The following is a 19,337-nucleotide window of genomic DNA, read 5'->3' as shown; positions in this document are numbered from 1 at the left end:
CAATGAAGGATATTCCTTCTCCCAGGAAGACCCGATCAGTCTCAGAATCCCGGTTATTAGACATTTCAACAATGGTAAAACAAGACCAGCAAAGCTGCCCGATGTGTCGACAATCCCGATAGGAGTCGCACATATCTTGTTCTCAGGACACACCGGATAGGTCAAGCTACGAGTAAAACCAGCCCTCAAGTTGCCCCGAGGTGGCCCCGCAGGTTGCCCGGTTCGGATCAACACTTAGACAAGCACTGGCCCGGGGGGGGGGGGTTAAAATAAAGATGACCCTTAGGTTGGGCGACCCAAGGGAACGGTAATAGGTTGTCAGGAAAATGTAAAACCAAGGTTGGGCCTTGCTGGAGGAGTTATATTGAAAGCAAACTGTCAAGGGGTTCCCATAACACCCAACCGTGTAACAAACGCAAAATCAAGGAACATAACACCGGTATGACGGAAACTAGGGCGGCAAGAGTGGAACAAAACACCAGGCATAAGGCCGAGCCTTCCACCCTTTACCAAGTATATAGGTGCACTAATTAAAATAAGAGATATTGTGATATCCCAACATATCCATGTTCCAACATGGAACAAACTTCATCTTCACCTGCAACTAGCAACGCTATAAGAGGGGCTGAGCAAAAGTGGTAACATAGCCAAACAACGGTTTGCTAGGAAAGGTGGGTTAGAGGCTGACATGGCAAAATGGGAGGCATGATATAGCAAGTGGTAGGTATCGCGACATAGCAATAGAGCGAACAACTAGCAAGCAAAGATATAAGTGATTTCTAGTGTATGGTCATCTTGCCTAAGATCCCTCAAGGAAGAAGAACAAGTCCATGAAGAAGACAAACGGACGTAGTCGAACGGATCCTCACAAACGCGACGTTATCGGAACTAACCCGAAGAAGCAACACCGGAAAGAAGCAAACAACATAGTAAACAACCATCACATAACCATGGCATGATGCACAACCAAGTATGATGTGTGTCCGGCTTAATGAGGCATGGCATGGCAAAATGCACAAGCAAAACTACAAGTTAAGTGGAGCTCAATATGCAACGAGTTGTATATTGACGAAACACCACAACAATTATTTAGTTCACTCTCGTTTATGTACCCAACAATATTAAATGTTATTAAACATGGCAAGAGGTGAAGCATATGAAGACTACCTATCTAGGCAAGTTTAAATGAGGCCGGAACAACAAACAACAAGTCCGGTAAAATCCTCATGTGCATATTTTTGGTTTGGTACTGTTCTGTCCTAAACCATATTTTAGAGTTGTTAAACATGCAAGATGAATGCGCCATGTTATACTAGGCATTTTTCTACCCCATTTACATATAAAGTTTATTAAGTTTGGAGCTACGGTTATTTAGTTATGAATTAAAGCATTTTAGCATGGCAATATAGCAAAATGAACAAACAGCAAGTTTAAACATTTTTAACATGCATGAAAGTGACATATTATTAATCTACATGTAATTCTAAGCATTTTTCATATTAGAAGTTTTTACATGTGATGCATAGTTTGTGGGTTATTAAATGCATGTTCTAGAGGGGCTATTATGCAAAACTGGCAGTCTCAGGATAAAAACAGAAATTCACAGAGCCTAAAAAAGACTATACGGGACGAATCTGCAGGCTGGCCCAACAGGTGAAAAAACAAGAGGGGTGCTGGGGTGCGGCCTCACCCATGGGCCAAAGGCCCAGATCTATGGAGGTGGGGACTGGGCCTCGGTCAACGAGGGAAGAGGAGGCGTCCCAGGCGCGTGGAGGTGCGGTCAACCGGTCGAGCGGGGCGGGTGAGCTGCTTTTCTCGTTTCTGAATAAAAGCGCAACGACAGGTTTAGGGTGACGCCGGTCAGGAACGGGCAAGGGCGGCGGAGGTGATGGCTCGCCGGCGTCGGGGCTCGAGGCGGTCGGGTGCTGCATCCTCCGGCGACGGGGATGACGCCGAAGCAGTGGAGGCGAGCGGAACAGGGCGTCTGGGGCCCATCTCCGGCGATGGTGGTGGCCATTGGTGCTCCTAGACAGAGAGAAAATGAGAGGGATGAGAGACAGTAGGGAAGAAGAGCAGGAGAAAGTCAGGAGGAGGAGGCACGGCGATCTACGGTGCTCCAGTGTCGCGCTCGCAGGCACGGCGGAGGAGGAGCGGTGACGCGGTGCGCGAGGTGAAGACGAGCAGGGGCGATGGAGCCCTGCAGCAGGGGAAGCAGAAGAAGGCTCGATGGCGGCATGAACGGGAAAAGGTCAGGCGGGGTCGCGAACTTGACGGATCCGGTCGTGGGACACCGGTCCCCGACAGCGTCGAGGAGAACTGGAGCTCGGGGAGGCATCCATGGCATGCTTCTGCTCATCGCCTGCGGGGACGGCTGGCTCCATGGAAGTGCTTGAGAAGAAGCAGAGGAGGCCGTGGACTCTGGCTGCTGGTCGAGATCGAGCTTGCTCGATCTGGAAGCCGGCCGAGACGGGTGCTGCTCGGGGAAGGAGGAGGTCGGGCAGTGGTTGGCTGCGGTTTGGATCGAGGAAGATCGGGCGAGGGGATTTAGCCAGGTGGGATCTGGATCGATCCCGAGGAAGGAGAGACTTGTTCGAGCGCTTCGGTTGGGCTGGTGGGGAGACCGATAAGGTGGAGGCTCTAGTTGGTTCGCTGGTGATCCCGAGGGGATCCAGAGAGAGTGGCGGCGGAGGGATTCAGAGGATGAGACAGGATAGGCTAGGGTTTGACTGATATTTATATCAGATGAGTTTAGGTTAGGGGCTAACTTGTCCCTCCGATCGAAATCGGGCAGTCGAGAAAAATAGGCTAGGGAGTCCGATAAATAAAACGAAGATGATTTATAGATGTTTGGGGATGATCCGGACCCGTTGGTAACGACAGAGCAGGTCGGGTTCGGGACAGTTTCGGACATGGGCGAGGGGTCGATGCACTGTGCAAAGAGGGAGTAGGTGGTTTGACAAGAGGGAATCGATAACCTAGTTGGTCTCGGCACGGTCAACGAAGGTGAGGGGTTTGATGGGCTCAGAAAAGAGAGAGAAGAGAGATGCCCGACAGCAGTTTCGGAGACCGAAACGTCCGACGAAAAACCGGCTACTATTGCCGCTATAGTTTAACGGTTGGGCTATCAAACGAGCTCCGAATGCGATGAAACTTGGCAGGCGGTCTATCTACACTAAAACAACACCGCATGCCAACTTTCATCCCATTCTGAGAACATTTTCCGGCCACTTATAAAATACTATTTCGGACGTGTTGCGACACGTGCAAGTGTGTCTGGCTGAGAACGGACAACGGAAAGAACTGTGAGACCCGGACGAATGCAAGTTTCAAAAACATGATGATGCAATGCACATGATGACATGATGAAATGCAACACGCACGCAAATGACATGGCAATGACGGCGAATAACTGGGAGACACCTGGCGCATCGGTCTCGGGGCGTCACATCAAGGGTGGACGTGCTCATGATCAACACAACTACTTTGAGTGTCTTTGCATGTGCTGTCTTCCAAATCTTGTTGGGGGATGACCGAGTAGAATGTGGAGAGGCCCTCGGATTGGAAGAAGCACCTTTATCCACTGCCTTGCTAATTTCCTTCTCCTTTATTGATTTTCCATTGTCAAGTAAAATTGATAATAAAAAGCAATAAAATTCAGTCTTCAGAACTCATTCATGCATGATACTGACAATCACTACCTTGATGTAAGGCAAACACATGATACGAGGATAGAATATGTATGAAAAACAGGACGACATGGCATATTCACAACTATTTGTGTAAACTAAGGAGAAGTAATTTAATCAAATTACAAGCAATACAAGTGAGACACCGTATGCAACATGCAAGACAATATCACACTGCCAAGCTAGAGAAAGCACCTGGGATGCCGGTTTCACCGGAAGACCGCCATCAGTCCCTGCCTTATTTTTTCCTTCCTATTTCTTAATTGTATTGCTTTGTCAAGTCAAACCCACAAGAAAAATAAATAAAAATTTTCTTTTTAGAACTCATTGATGTAGGATGCTGACGAGCACTACTTTAATGTAAGGCGACTGCATGATAGGACAATTGAATGTGTAAGAAAAAAGGACATCATTGCATATTCATAGCTATGATGTGTAAACTAAGCAGAAGGCATTTCAACAAATTAGAAGCAATGAAAGCTAGACACCATATGAAAGATGCAATGAATATCACTCTACCAAGTTAAAACTATCTCGTCATAAGTGCCATTTCAACAAATTAGAAGTAGTACAAGCTAGAAAAGAATGCAAGATGTAACCTATATCACACTCCCAAGTCAAACTTGTCTTATGATAAGTGATTGTTGCAGGTTACACAACAGTAGTACTTTGATGTAAGAACATGGTGTGATAGACAGATATTGTATGTTCTAGAAACAGGAACACGTGTCTTATTCACAAGTATAATGTGTAAAGTAAGCAGATGGAATTCAACAAAACTAGAAGCAATACAAGATAGACATCATACATAACATGCGACCACACATAACAATGCCAAGTTAGAGGGAGCACATGTGATGGTGCACTAGGGAAGATGTGCTCATCATCAACACAGCTACGTTGAGTGCCTATGCCTGTGTTGTCTTGCAGATCTTCTTTGGGGGGGGGGAGGGGGTGGCGGAGTAGAATCTCTAGAGGCCCTCCGTTTGGAAGGAGCACCTTTATCCACTTCCTTGCTAATTTCCTTTCGCTTTATTGATTTTGAATTGTCAAGTAAAACCGACAAGAAAAAGCTATAAAATTCACTCTTCAGAACTCATTCATGCATGATACTGACAATCACTACTTTGATGTAAGGAAAACACATGATACCAGGATGGAATATGTACGAAAAACAGGACGACATGGCATATTCACAACTATTTGTGTAAACTAAGTAGAAGCCATTGTAATAAATAAGAAGCAATGCAAGCTAGACACCACATGAAAGATGCAACCAATATGACTCTGCCAAGTTAAAAGCGTCCCATCATAAATGGCGTTTCAACAAATTAGAAGCAACGCATGCTATAAATCACATGAAAGATGCAACTAATATCACACTACATATACTAAAGGTGTGTCGTCATATTGATTGATGCGGGATACAAAAAAACAATAGTTTTATGTAATGACATGCTTAATAGACAGATGTTCTATGTACTAAAAATAGGAAGGCATGTCACATTAACAGGTATAATATATAAACTTAGCAGAATAGCACATGCAATTTAACCAGATTGGAAGAATTACAATGTAGACACCATATGCAACATGCAACCACATATCATGCTACCAAGTTAGAGCAAGCACCTGCGATGCTAGTGTAGGGGAAATGCGGTCATCAACTACAGAGCTATGTTCACTATCTTCATCTAGCCTTGTTGTTTCTTGAGAATCATGTGGGGAGGCTGACACTGTATTCTTTAAAAGAGTGTATTTTCTCACAGTAACCCACTGGCGTGACTGTCTCATCATAAGTGATTGATGAGGGATACACAAGAACATTAGTTTGATGCAAGAACATGGTTAATAGACATATGTACTACTATGTACCAAAAACAGGAAGGCATGTCATATTCAAAGGTATAATGTGTAAGCAATACAAGCTAGACATCCGACTGGAGTGGTGAGCATGATCATCGAGGACCTGAGAGCCTGGTGGGAGGCGGGCTGCTTCGCCACCATCGTGGATTTTTAGTTTGTTTCTAGGTGATGCCTGTCTGTGCTGGGCTTGTCACTGGCTCGGCTAGTGCCCTGACTAGCTATTTGTCTTCTAGTGCTCCCGGGATGGTGGTTCATGTAAAAAATATCTGTCCTTATCTTAATAAAGACCGACTTCGGCCTTTCAAATACAAGCTAGACACCGTATACAACATGCAACCACATATGACACCAGGAAGTTAAAGCAAGCACCTGGGATGGTGGTTCATGGCGAGCGAGATCATCAACTCTAGAGCTACGTTTACCATATCCATCTGTTGAACATCCAACCTTTAAAGCATGGACATGTGTCTTGCCTGCCCGCAAAGAAAGCAGGAGTGACTTCTCTCTTTTATTTCATGCTTCTGTCAGGTCAGAGTTTGAAATACCCAGGCATAAAAACACAACAGTGAGAGTATGGGTGAAGTGTGTGCAGAACTAGTGTACTGTAAAAGCAGCAGATAGCAGGTGGCTAAAAAATAAATGATAGGAGACATATGATAGCTCTACAACATTGCATGGCAAACAAAATTAGATTCTACTCCATATGATTTTGTAATATATGAGCACAAGGATGGCTAGGAAATGCAGGTACTCCTCCAGCACACCACAACATGTGGTCCTATCAAAATAAGAGTCGACTGAAAATAAATAGGCCAGTCAATTTTTTTATGAACCGTCAGATCTATAAGGAATGGGCAGATGGCCTTCATCTACCTCCCGCCAGTCACTGTTGACGATCTTTCTCGAACCACCAACGACCACTGGCCCAGACCCCTGCCTCCGCCGCCCCGCCCTCCCCTTGACCTCACACCATCGCCGTGCTTGGCAGCGCCCCCCCGACCATCCCTTTAATCCCGGCCGACCTCCAGATCGGGCGCCAGTAGCTCCTATACCCCACACACCCCTAAGATAAACACCGAGGCACTTCTTCCCCAATGTAATAGGCGGACTAGCGCTTGTTATGCTAGGGAATACTTCCTTTAATTGGGAATCAAGTGACCAGGAATTGACATCCAGGGGGCGACGGACCTCTAGCTAAGGTGAAATAGTATATGAGGAGAAACCTTGTGCATCGCAAGTTACTAGGAACATCTAGTATTAGGAAGAAGTGGTCAACTAGTGTCTTTTGTGGGATGAATATCATGCAAGCAGACATGTAAGATTTGCATGAATAAGGGAAGAGGAGTACCATTTCCGGGTGCCAGTCTTGTATCCTCTAGATGTCGCGGCGATGTTGTTGTTTTTACCGGGGGAACCGATGTTTTGGAGGAGGGTGGAGCCTTGGATGAACCCATGGCCAAATTGTTGACTATGTTGTGGTGGCCGTCTGTCGGCGGAGGGGAAGCAAATCCGAGGCCGCGAAGGACGGCGTAGCGGGAATAGCTCCGGTGTGGTGGACGGTGGCGAAGTTCGAGCGGCAGCGGTGAGGCACATGATGGCGTGGTTGAACTGGCTCGTGTATGGCGCACGTCGGCGTCCTGGAGGCAGCTCGGCTTCGGCTTCAACTACTAGCCATAGAGGGTGTTGCAATTGCGGTGGACGATGATGTCGGGGTATCGGCTCCGGCCGGATGGACGAGGGCGGGGATTGATGGGTTGGATGGGGTGGCGGACGGAGGACGCCGTGGTTTCGCGGCTGGTGGAGAGGTAGTTTTGGCACCCACGGAGTACGAATGGGGAATCGGAGGGGGGGAGCTAAGGTAGAACCATGTTTCGGTCTGGGACGCGCTTGTTTTTGGTTTTTTTGAATAGATGGGACGCGCTTGTTTGAAATTTAGTAGTGAGCACAAAGTAACATGTATCATGTAACTACGAAGTCTAACTCTCTGCCTATGCATCGGCATGTCATAAAAGAACAATTCATGCACACAAAGTAAAGGCCAATGCATAGTATAAACAGTTTCTTGCAATTTTATCATATTGGAAACATAGAGAGATGGAGATATAGTTACTATCTCATAATGATTGCAAGTAGGAGCAGCAAGCACATGCATATTATATTCATCAAAATCATCATGTGCAACGGTAAAAGGCAACCCATCAATATATTCCTTAATAAGAGCAAACTTCTCCGATATAGTGTAGTTTGGAGAATTCAAAAAGATAATAGGACTATCATGTGTGGGTGCAATAGCAACAATTTCATGTTTAACATAAGGAACTATAGCAAGTTCATCTCCATAAGCATAATTCATATTAGCATCTTGGCCACAAGCATAGCAAGCATCATCAAAAAGGGATATTTCAAAAGAATCAACGGGATCATAACAATCATCATAGCAATCATCCTTCGGTACGCACGAAGGGAAATTAAACAATGTATGAGTGGAAGAGTTACTCCCATTAGAAGGTGGGCACGGGTAGCTAATCCTCTGTTCCTCCTTTTGTTCTTCGCTCTCTTCCTCATCCTTTTCATCCAATGAGCTCACAGTTTCATCAATTTCTTCCTCCATAGACTCCTTAAAATATTAGTCTCTTCTTGGACAGCGGGGTAGTCCTCAATATATAGTTCAACATAGGCATTAGAAGCATAATTGTCATAGCAATATTTAAATATGTCAAAATTTTCAGATTTGTAAAGAGTAGCATCATACTTTTCAATCAAAGAAGCAATTTCATAAGCACCCTCAAAAGCAACAAATTCTTCAATTTGTTGAACATCATAGTAACTATAAACACCTTTAGCATACGAAGATACGAGTCCGTTATCATTAAACTCACATTGATAGGGAAGGTGTTTCTTAGGGTTTTCAGAACAACAAGTAAAATCATATATTTCACATAAATTCCAAGCATAGCATTGCAAACGATGAATTTGATCCAGTAAAGTTTTCCCTTTTTCAGATATTCGGTGTCGCACATAACAAGCATGCTCATCTAAAGATTTGCCCTCAACTAAGCTAGTTGGGGTTTCAGCACGAGCACATAGGGATCGAAGATGATCAAAGTAATAAGCTTCAGCAGTGTGATAGATTTTGAGTGGTTCTTCAACCATTGGTTCAGTAGGTACAACTAATTTTTTTTGGTATTTTGCATTTCCTACCCATAACTAAAGATAGAAAACAACTAAGAACAGTAAATAAAAATTACTTAGTGATAAAGCAAACAAGCACACACGAGAATATTCACCCCACACTATTGCTCCCCGGCAACGGTGCCAGAAAAAGGTCTTGATAACCCACAAGTATAGGGGATCGAAACTGTTTTCGATCAGTAAGAGTGTCGAACCCAATGAGGAGCTAAAGGTAGAACAAATATTCCCTCAAGTTCTATCGACCACCGATACAACTCTATGCACGCTTGACGTTCGCTTTACCTAGACCAAGTATGAAACTAGAAGTACTTTGTAGGTGTTGTTGGATAGGTTTGCAAGATAATAAAGAGTACGTAAATAAAAAGTAGGGGCTGTTTAGATAAAGAAACAATAAAGTAAATATAGCGAGTGTGGAAAAGTGGTGGTAGGAGTTGCAAAATTGCCCCTAAGCAATTGACTACTTTACTAGACTGATAGCAAGTCTTATGTGGGAGAGGCTACTGCTAGCATGTCATCTGTGACTTGGAATTCTATGCACTTATGATTGGAACTATTAGCAAGCATCCGCAACTACTAATGTTCATTAAGGTAAAACCCAACCATAGCATTAAGATATATTGGTCCCCCTTCAATCCTGTATATATCAATTTCTATGCTAGGTTGAAGCTTCTGTCACTCTTGCCCTCCAATACATAGTCCTATCAACATACAACTAACCCTAGGGTGTGACCCATGCGCGCAATCATATGATGGGCACCGAAGGACAGCAACATAACCACAAGCAAATTAAATCAATCATAGCAATTCATCAACCACCGATAGGACAACGAAAATCTACTCAGACATCATAGGATGGCAACACATCATTGGATAATAATATGAAGCATAAAGCACCATGTTCAAGTAGAGGGTACAGCGGGTTGCGGGAGAGTGGACCGCTATAGATAGAGGGGGGATGGTGATGGAGATGTTGGTGATGATGGCGGAGGTGTTGGTGTATATCGCGGTGATGATGATGGCCCCCGGTGGCACTCCGGTGCCACCGGAAGTGAGGGGGAGAGAGCCCCCCTCCTTCTTCTTCTTCCTTGACCTCCACCCTAGATGGGAGAAGGGTTTCCCCTCTAGTCCATGGCCTCCATGGCACGGGAGGGGCGAGAGCTCCTTCGAGATTGGATCTATCTCTCTGTCTCTCTCTTTTTCTGTGTTCTCAAGTTCTTCCCTTTCACCGTTTCTTATATTCCCAGAGATCCGTAACTCCGATTGGGCTGAAATTTTGACACGATCTCTATCCGGAAATTAGCTTTCTTGCGGCGAAAGAAGGGAATCAACCGCCTTACGGGGGGTCAGGGGCACGCCTGCCTCCCCAGGGCGCGCCCCCCTACCTCGTGGCCCCCTCGAGCATCGTCTCGCGTGGATTCTTCTTCCCAAAAATCATATATATTCCAAAAAATCCCCGTCAGTTTTTATTCCGTTTGGACTCCGTTTGATATGGATATTCTGTGAAACAAAAAAATTCAACAAACAGGAACTGGCACTGGGCACTGGATCAATATTTTAGTCCCAAAAATAGTATAAGAAGTTGCCAAAAGTATATGAAAGTTGAATAATATTGGCATGGAACAATCAAAAATTATAGATACAACAGAGACGTATCATGACGATGTTGATGTTCTACCAACGCAGGGCTTCGCCTAAGCACCGCTACAATATTATCTAGGTGGACTATGGTGGAGGGGGGCACCGCACACGGCTAAAAGATCAAACAGATCAATTGTTGTGTCTATGGGGTGCCCCCCTGCCCCCGTATATAAAGGAGCAAGGGGGGTGGCCGGCCAGGGAGACGGTGCACAAGGAGGAGTCCTACTCCCACCGGGAGTAGGACTCCCCCCTTTTCTAGTTGGAATAGGATTCGGGAGAAGGAAAGAGAGAGGAGAAGAAGGAAAGAGGGGGCCGGCCCCCTTTGCCCTAAACCAATTCAGTTTGGGCCTTGGGGGGCGCGCCCCACACTCCCCTTGCTTCCCTCTATTTTCCACTAAGGCCCATATAGGCCCATTGAGCTCCCGGGGGGTTCCAGTAACCTCCCGGTACTCCGGTAAAATCCCGATTTCACCCGGAACACTTCCGACATCCAAACATAGGCTTCCAATATATCAATCTTCATGTCCCAACCATTTCGAGACTCCTCGTCATGTCCTTGATCACATCTGAGACTCTGGACAACCTTCGGCACATCAAAACATGCAAACTCATAGTATAACCGTCATCGTAACGTTAAGCGTGCGGACCCTACGGGTTCGAGAACTATGTAGACATGACCGAGACACGTCTCCGGTCAATAACCAATAGCAGAACCTGGATGCTCATATTGGCTCCCACATATTCTACGAAGATCTTTATCGGTCAAACCACACAACAACATACGTTGTTCCCTTTGTCATCGGTATGTTACTTGCCCGAGATTCGATCGTCGATATCTCAATACCTAGTTCAATATCGTTACCGGGAAGTCTCTTTACTCATTCCGTAATACATCATCCCGCAACTAGCTCATTAGTTGCAATGCTTGCAAGGCTTAAGTGATGTGCATTACCGAGAGGGCCCAGAGATACCTCTCCAACAATCGGAGTGACAAATCCTAATCTCGAAATACGCCAACCCAACAAGTCCCTTCGGAGACACCTGTAGAGCACCTTTATAATCACCCAATTATGTTGTGACGTTTGGTAGCACACAAAGTGTTCCTCCGGTAAACGGGAGTAGCATAATCTCATAGTCATAGGAACATGTATAAGTCATGAAGAAAGCAATAGCAGAATACTAAACGATCGTGTGCTAAGCTAACGGAATGGGTCATGTCAATCACATCATTCTCCTAATGATGTGACCCCGTTAATCAAATGACAACTCATGTCTATGGTTAGGAAAAATAACCATCTTTGATCAAGGAGCTAGTCAAGTAGAGGCATACTAGTGACAATCTGTTTGTCTATGTATTCACACATGTATTATGTTTCCGGTTAATACAATTCTAGCATGAATAATAAACATTTTCATGATATAAGGAAATAAATAATAACTTTTTTATTGCCTCTAGGGCATATTTCCTTCAGTCTCCCACTTGCACTAGAGTCAATAATCCAGATTACACAGTAATGATTCTAACACCCATGGAGCCTTGGTGCTGATCATGTTTTGCTTGTGGAAGAGGCTTAGTCAACGGGTCTGCAACATTCAGATCCGTATGTATCTTGCAAATTTCTATGTCCCCCACCTGGACTAAATCCCGGATTGAATTGAAGCGTCTCTTGATGTGTTTTGTTCTCTTGTGAAATCTGGATTCCTTCGCCAAGGCAATTGCACCAGTATTGTCACAAAAGATTTTCATTGGACCCAATGAACTAGGTATGACACCTAGATCGGATATGAACTCCTTCATCCAGACTCATTCATTTGCTGCTTCCGAAGCAGCTATGTACTCCGCTTCACATGTAGATCCCGCCACAACGCTTTGTTTAGAACTGCACCAACTGACAGCTCCACCGTTTAATGTAAACATTTATCCGATTTGCGATTTAGAATCGTCCAGATTAGTGTCAAAGCTTGCATCAACGTAACCGTTTACGATGAGCTCTTTGTGACCTCCATAAATGAGAAACATATCCTTAGTCCTTTTCAGGTATTTCAAGATGTTCTTGACCGCTGTCCAGTGATCCACTCCTGGATTACTTTGGTACCTCCCTGCTAGACTTATAGAAAGGCACACATCAGGTCTGGTACACAACATTGTATACATGATAGAGCCTATGGCTGAAGCATAGGGAACATCTTTCAATTTCTCTCTATCTTCTGCAGTGGTCGGGCATTGAGTCTTACTCAACTTCACACCTTGTAACACAGGCAAGAACCCTTTCTTTGCTTTATCCATTTTGAACTTCTTCAAAACTTTGTCAAGGTATGTGCTTTGTGAAAGTCCAATTAAGCGTCTTGATCTATCTCTATAGATCTTGATGCCCAATATGTAAGCAGCTTCACCGAGGTCTTTCATTGAAAAACTCTTATTCAAGTATCCCTTTATGCTATCCAGAAATTCTATATCATTTCCAATTAGCAATATGTCATCCACATATAATATCAGAAATGCTACAGAGCTCCCACTCACTTTCTTGTAAATACAGGCTTCTCCAAAAGTCTGTATAAAACCAAATGCTTTGATCACACTATCAAAGCATTTATTCCAACTCCGAGAGGCTTGCACCAGTCCATAAATGGATCGCTGGAGCTTGCACACTTTGTTAGCTCCCTTTGGATCGATAAAACCTTCTGGTTGCATCATATACAACTCTTCTTCCAGAAATCCATTCAGGAATGCAGTTTTTACATCCATTTGCCAAATTTCATAATCATAAAATGCGGAAATTGCTAACATGATTCAGACAGACTTAAGCATTGCTATGGGTGGGAAGGTCTCATCATAGTCAATCCCTTGAACTTGTCGAAAACCTTTTGCAACAAGTCGAGCTTTATAGACAGTAACATTACCGTCAGCGTCAGTCTTCTTCTTGAAGATCCATTTATTCTCAATTGCTTGCCGATCATCGGGCAAGTCAACCAAAGTCCATACTTTGTTCTCATACATGGATCCCATCTCAGATTTCATGGCTTCAAGCCATTTTGCGGAATCTGGGCTAACCATCGCTTCTTCATAGTTCGTAGGTTCATCATGATCTAGTAGCATGACTTCCAGAACATGATTACCTACCACTTTGGTGCGGATCTTACTCTGGTTGATCTACGAGGTTCAATAGTAACTTGATATGAAGTTCCATGATCATCATCATTATCTTCCTCACTAATTGGTGTAGGTGTCACAGAAACCGGTTTCTGTGATGAACTACTTTCCAATAGAGGAGCAGGTATAGTTACCTCATCAAGTTCTACTTTTCTCCCACTCACTTCTTTCGAGAGAAACTCCTTCTCTAGAAAGGATCCATTCTTAGCAACGAATGTCTTGCCTTCGGATGTCTGATAGAAGGTATACCCAACAGTATCCTTTGGGTATCCTATGAAGACACATTTCTCCGATTTGGGTTCGAGCTTATCAGGTTGAAGCTTTTTCACATAAGCATCGCAGCCCCAAACTTTCAGAAATGACAACTTTGGTTTCTTGCCAAACCACAGTTCATAAGGCGTCGTCTCAATGGATTTCGATGGTGCCCTATTTAACGTGAATGCGGCCGTCTCTAAAGCATAACCCCAAAATGATAGCGGTAAATATGTAAGAGACATCATAGATCGCACCATATCTAGTAAAGTACGATTACGACGTTCAGACACACCATTACGCTGTGGTGTTCTGGGTGGCGTGAGTTGCGAAACTATTCCGCATTGTTTCAAATGTAGACCAAACTCGTAACCCAAATATTCTCCTCCATGCTCAGATCGTAGAAACTTTACTTTCTTGTTACGATGATTTTCAACTTCACTCTGAAATTCTTTGAACTTTTCAAATGTTTCAGACTTATGCTTCATTAAGTAGATATACCCATATCTGCTTAAATCATCTGTGAAGGTGAGAAAATAACGATATCCGCCATGAGCCTCAACATTCATCGGACCACATACATCTGTATGTATGATTTCCAATAAATCTATTGCTCTCTCCATAGTACCGGAGAACGGAATTTTAGTCATCTTGCCCATGATGCACGGTTCGCAAGTACCAAGTGATTCATAATCAAGTGGTTCCAAAAGTCCATCAGTATGGAGTTTCTTCATGCGCTTTATACCGATATGACCTAAACGGCAGTGCCATAAATAAGTTGCACTATCATTATCAACTCTGCATATTTTGGCTTCAACATTATGAATATGTGTATTACTACTATCGTGATTCATCAAAAATAGACCACTCTTCAAGGGTGCATGACCATAAAAGATATTACTCATATAAATAGAACAACCATTATTATCTGACTTAAATGAATAACCGTCTCGCATCAAACAAGATCCAGATATAATGTTCTGCTCAACGCTGGCACCAAATAACAATTATTTAGGTCTAATACTAATCCCGAAGGTAGATGTAGAGGTAGCGTGCCGACTGCGATCACATCGACTTTGGAACCATTTCCCACGCGCATCGTCACCTCGTCCTTTGCCAGTGTTCGCTTAATCCGTAGTCCCTGTTTCGAGTTGCAAATAATAGCAACAGAACCAGTATCAAATACCCATGTGCTACTGCGAGCTATAGTAAGGTACACATCAATAACATGTATATCACATATACCTTTGTTCACCTTGCCATCCTTCTTATCCGCCAAATACTTGGGGCAGTTTCGCTTCCAGTGACCAGTCTGCTTGCAGTAAAAGCACTCAGTCTCAGGCTTAGGTCCAGACTTGGGTTTCTTCTCCTGAGCAGCAACTTGCTTGCTGTTCTTCTTGAAGTTCCCCTTCTTCTTCCCTTAACCCTTTTTCTTGAAACTGGTGGTCTTATTTACCATCAACACTTGATGCTCCTTCTTGATTTCTGCCTCCGCAACTTTTACCATTCCGAAGAGCTCGGGAATTGTCTTATTCATCCCTTGCATATTATAGTTCATCACGAAGCTTTTGTAGCTTGGTGGCAGTGATTGAAGAACTCTGTCAATGACACTATCAACCGGAAGATTAACTCCCAGCTGAGTCAAGTGATTATGGTACCCAGACATTCTGAGTATATGCTCACTGACAGAACTATTCTCCTCCATCTTGCAGCTGTAGAACTTATTGGGGACTTCATATCTCTCAATCCAGGCATTTGCTTGAAATATTAACTTCAAATCCTGGAACATCTCATATGCTCCATGACGTTCAAAACGTCGTTGAAGTCCCTGTTCTAAGCCGTAAAGCATGGCACACTGAACTATCGAGTAGTCATCAGCTTTGCTCTGCCAAGCATTCTTAATGTCTGTAGTTGCATCAGCACCAGGCTTGGCACTGAGTGGTGCTTCCAGGACGTAATTCTTCTGAGCAGCAATGAGGATAATCCTCAAGTTACGGACCCAGTCCGTGTAATTGCTACCATCATCTTTCAACTTTGCTTTCTCAAGGAACGCATTAAAATTCAACGGAACAACAGCATGGGCCATCTATCTACAATCAAACATAGACAAGCAAGATACAATCAGGTACTAAGTTCATGATAAATTTAAGTTCAATTAATCATATTACTTAAGAACTCCCACTTAGAAAGACATCCCTCTAATCTTCTAAGTGATCACATGATCCAAATCAACTAAACCATAACCGATCATCACGTGAAATGGAGTAGTTTTCAATGGTGAACATCACTATGTTGATCATATCTACTATATGATTCACGCTCAACCTTTTGGTCTCAGTGTTCCGAGGCCATATCTGTATATGCTAGGCTCGTCAAGTTTAACCTGAGTATTCTGCGTGTGCAAAACTGGCTTGCACCCGTTGTACATGGGCGTAGAGCTTATCACACCCGATCATCACGTGGTGTCTGGGCACGACGAACTTTGGCAACGGTACATACTCAGGGAGAACACTTTTATCTTGAAATTTAGTGAGAGATCATCTTATAATGCTACCGTCAATCAAAGCAAGATAAGATGCATAAAAGATAAACATCACATGCAATCAATATAAGTGATATGATATGGCCATCATCATCGTGTGCTTGTGATCTCCATCTCCGAAGCACCGTCATGATCACCATCATCACCGGCGCGACACCTTGATCTCCATCGTAGCATCGTTGTCGTCTCGACAATCTTATGCTTCCACGACTATCACTACTGCTTAGTGATAAAGTAAAGCATTACAGGGCGATTGCATTGCATACAATAAAGCGACAACCATATGGCTCCTGCCAGTTGCCGATAACTCGGTTACAAAACATGATCATCTGATACAATAAAATTTCGCATCATGTATTGACCATATCACATCACAACATGCCCTTCAAAAACAAGTTAGATGTTCTCTACTTTGTTGTTGCAAGTTTTACGTGGCTGCTATAGGGTTAGCAAGAACCGTTCTTATCTACGCATCAAAACCACAACGATAGTTTTTCAAGTTGGTGTTGTTTTAACCTTCGCAAGGACCGGGCGTAGCCACACTCGGTTCAACTAAAGTTGGAGAAACTAACACCCGCCAGCCACCTGTGTGCAAAGCACGTCGGTAGAACCAGTCTCGCGTAAGCGTAGGCGTAATGTCGGTCTGGGCCGCTTCATCCAAAAATACCGCCAAACCAAAGTATGACATACTGGTAAGCAGTATGACTTATATCGCCCACAGCTCACTTGTGTTCTACTCGTGCATATGACATCTACGCATAAAACCAGGCTCTGATACCATTGTTGGGGAACGTAGTAATTTCAAAAAAATTCCTATGCACACGCAAGATCATGGTGATGCATAGCAACGAGAGGGGAGAGTGTTGTCTACATACCCTCGGAGACCGAAAACGGAAGCGTTAGCACAACGCGGTTGATGTAGTCGTACTTCTTCACGATCCGACCGATCAAGTACCGAACGTACGACACCTCCGAGTTCAGCACACGTTCAGCCCGATGACGTCCCTCGAACTCCGATCCAGCCGAGTGTTGAGGGAGAGTTTCGTCAGCACGACGGCGTGGTGACGATGTTGATGTTCTACCGACGCAAGGGCTTCACCTAAGCACCGCTACAGTATTATCAAGGTGGACTATGGTGGAGGGGGGTACCGCACACGGCTAAAAGATCAAACAGATTAATTGTTGTGTCTATGGGGTGCCCCCTACCCCCGTATATAAAGGAGCAGGGGGGTGCGGCTGGCCAGGGAGAGGGCACTCCAGGAGGAGTCCTACTCCCACCTCACACCACCCCCGTGCTTGGCAGCGCCCTCAGCCATCCCTTTAATCCCGGCCGACCTGCAGATCGGGCGCCAGTAGCTCCTATGCCCCACACACCCCTAAGATAAACACTGAGGCACTTCTTCCCCAACGTAATAGGCGGACTAGCGCCTGTTATGCTGGGGAATGCTTCCTTTAATTGGGAATCAAGTGACCAGGAATTGAAATCCAGGGGGGCAATGGACCTCTAGCTAAGGTGAAATAGTATATGAGGAGAAACCTTGTGCATCACAAGTTACTAGGAACATCTAGTATTAGGAAGAAGTGTTCAACTAGTGTCTTTTGTGGGATGAATATCATGCAAGCAGACACGTAAGATTTGCATGAATAAGGGAAGAGGAGTACCATTTCCGGGTGCTAGTGTTGTGTCCTCTAGATGTCACGGTGATTTTGTTGTTTTTACTGGGGGAACCGATGTTTTGGAGGAGGGTGGAGCCTTGGATGAACCCATGGCCAAATTGTTGACTGTGTTGTGGTGGCCGTCTGTCGGCGGAGGGGAAGCAAATCCGAGGCAGCGAAGGACAGCGTAGCGGGAACAATTTCGGCGTGGTGGACGGTGGTGAAGTTCGAGCGACAACGGTGAGGCACATGATGGCGTGGTTGAACTGGCTCGTGTATGGCGCACATCGGCATCCTGGAGGCGGCTCGGCTTCGGCTTCAACTACTAGCCATGGAGGGTGTTGCAGTTGTGGTGGACGACGATGTTGGGGTATCGGCTCCGGCGGGATGGAGGAGGGCGGGGATTGATGGGTGGGATGGGGTGGCGGACGGAGGATGCCGATGTTTCGCGGCTGGTGGAGAGGTAGTTTTGGCACCCATGGAGTACGAATGGGGAATCGGAGGGGGGAGCTAAGGTAGAACCATGTTTTGGTCTGGGACGCGCTTGTTTTTGGTTTTTTTTGAATAGATGGGACGCGCTTGTTTGAAATTTAGTAGTGAGCACAAAGTAACATATATCATGTAACTACGAAGTATAACTCTCTTCCTATGCATCGGCATGTCATAAAAGAACAATTCATGCACACAAAGTAAAGGCCAATGCATAGTATAAACAGTTTTTGCAATTTTATCTTATTGGAAACATAGAGAGGTGGAGATATAGTTACTCTCTCATAATGATTGCAAGTAGGAGCAGCAAGCACATGCATATTATATTCATCAAAATCATCATGTGCAACGGTAAAAGGCAACCCATCAATATATTCCTTAATAAGAGCAAACTTCTCTGATATAGTGTAGTTTGGAGAATTCAAAAAGATAATAGGACTATCAAGTGTGGGTGCAATAGCAACAATTTCATGTTTAATATAAGGAACTATAGCAAGTTCATCTCCATAAGCATAATTCATATTGGCATCTTGGCCACAAGCATAGCAAGCATCATCAAAAAGGGATATTTCAAAAGAATCAACGGGATCATAACAATCATCCTTCAGTAAGCACGAAGGGAAATTAAACAATGTATGAGTGGAAGAGTTACTCTCATTAGAAGGTGGGCACGAGTAGCTAATCCGCTCTTCCTCCTTTTGTTCTTCGCTCTCCTCCTCATCCTTTTCATCCAATGAGCTCATAGTTTCATCAATTTCTTCCTCCATAGACTCCTGCAAAATATTAGTCTCTTCTTGGACAGCAGGGTAGTCCTCAATATATAGTTCAACATAGCCATTAGAAGCATAATTATCATAGAAATATT

The 19,337-nt window shown here is 44.4% G+C and overlaps 1 pseudogene; it reads right to left on the bottom strand.

The window, feature by feature from the left end:
* Window positions 1–1,860: 1,860 nt before the first annotated feature.
* On the bottom strand, window positions 1,861–15,871 carry LOC147990557 (uncharacterized; annotated as a pseudogene).
* Window positions 15,872–19,337: the final 3,466 nt, after the last annotated feature.

The sequence above is a fragment of the Triticum urartu genome, chromosome 1A, assembly GCF_056163025.1.
Source record: "Triticum urartu cultivar PI428250 chromosome 1A, HENAU_Tu73, whole genome shotgun sequence".
NCBI classification, from domain to species: Eukaryota; Viridiplantae; Streptophyta; class Magnoliopsida; order Poales; family Poaceae; genus Triticum; species Triticum urartu.
The sequence above is the reverse complement of the archived record's forward strand: the minus strand, read 5'-3'. Positions and strand labels throughout refer to the sequence as shown.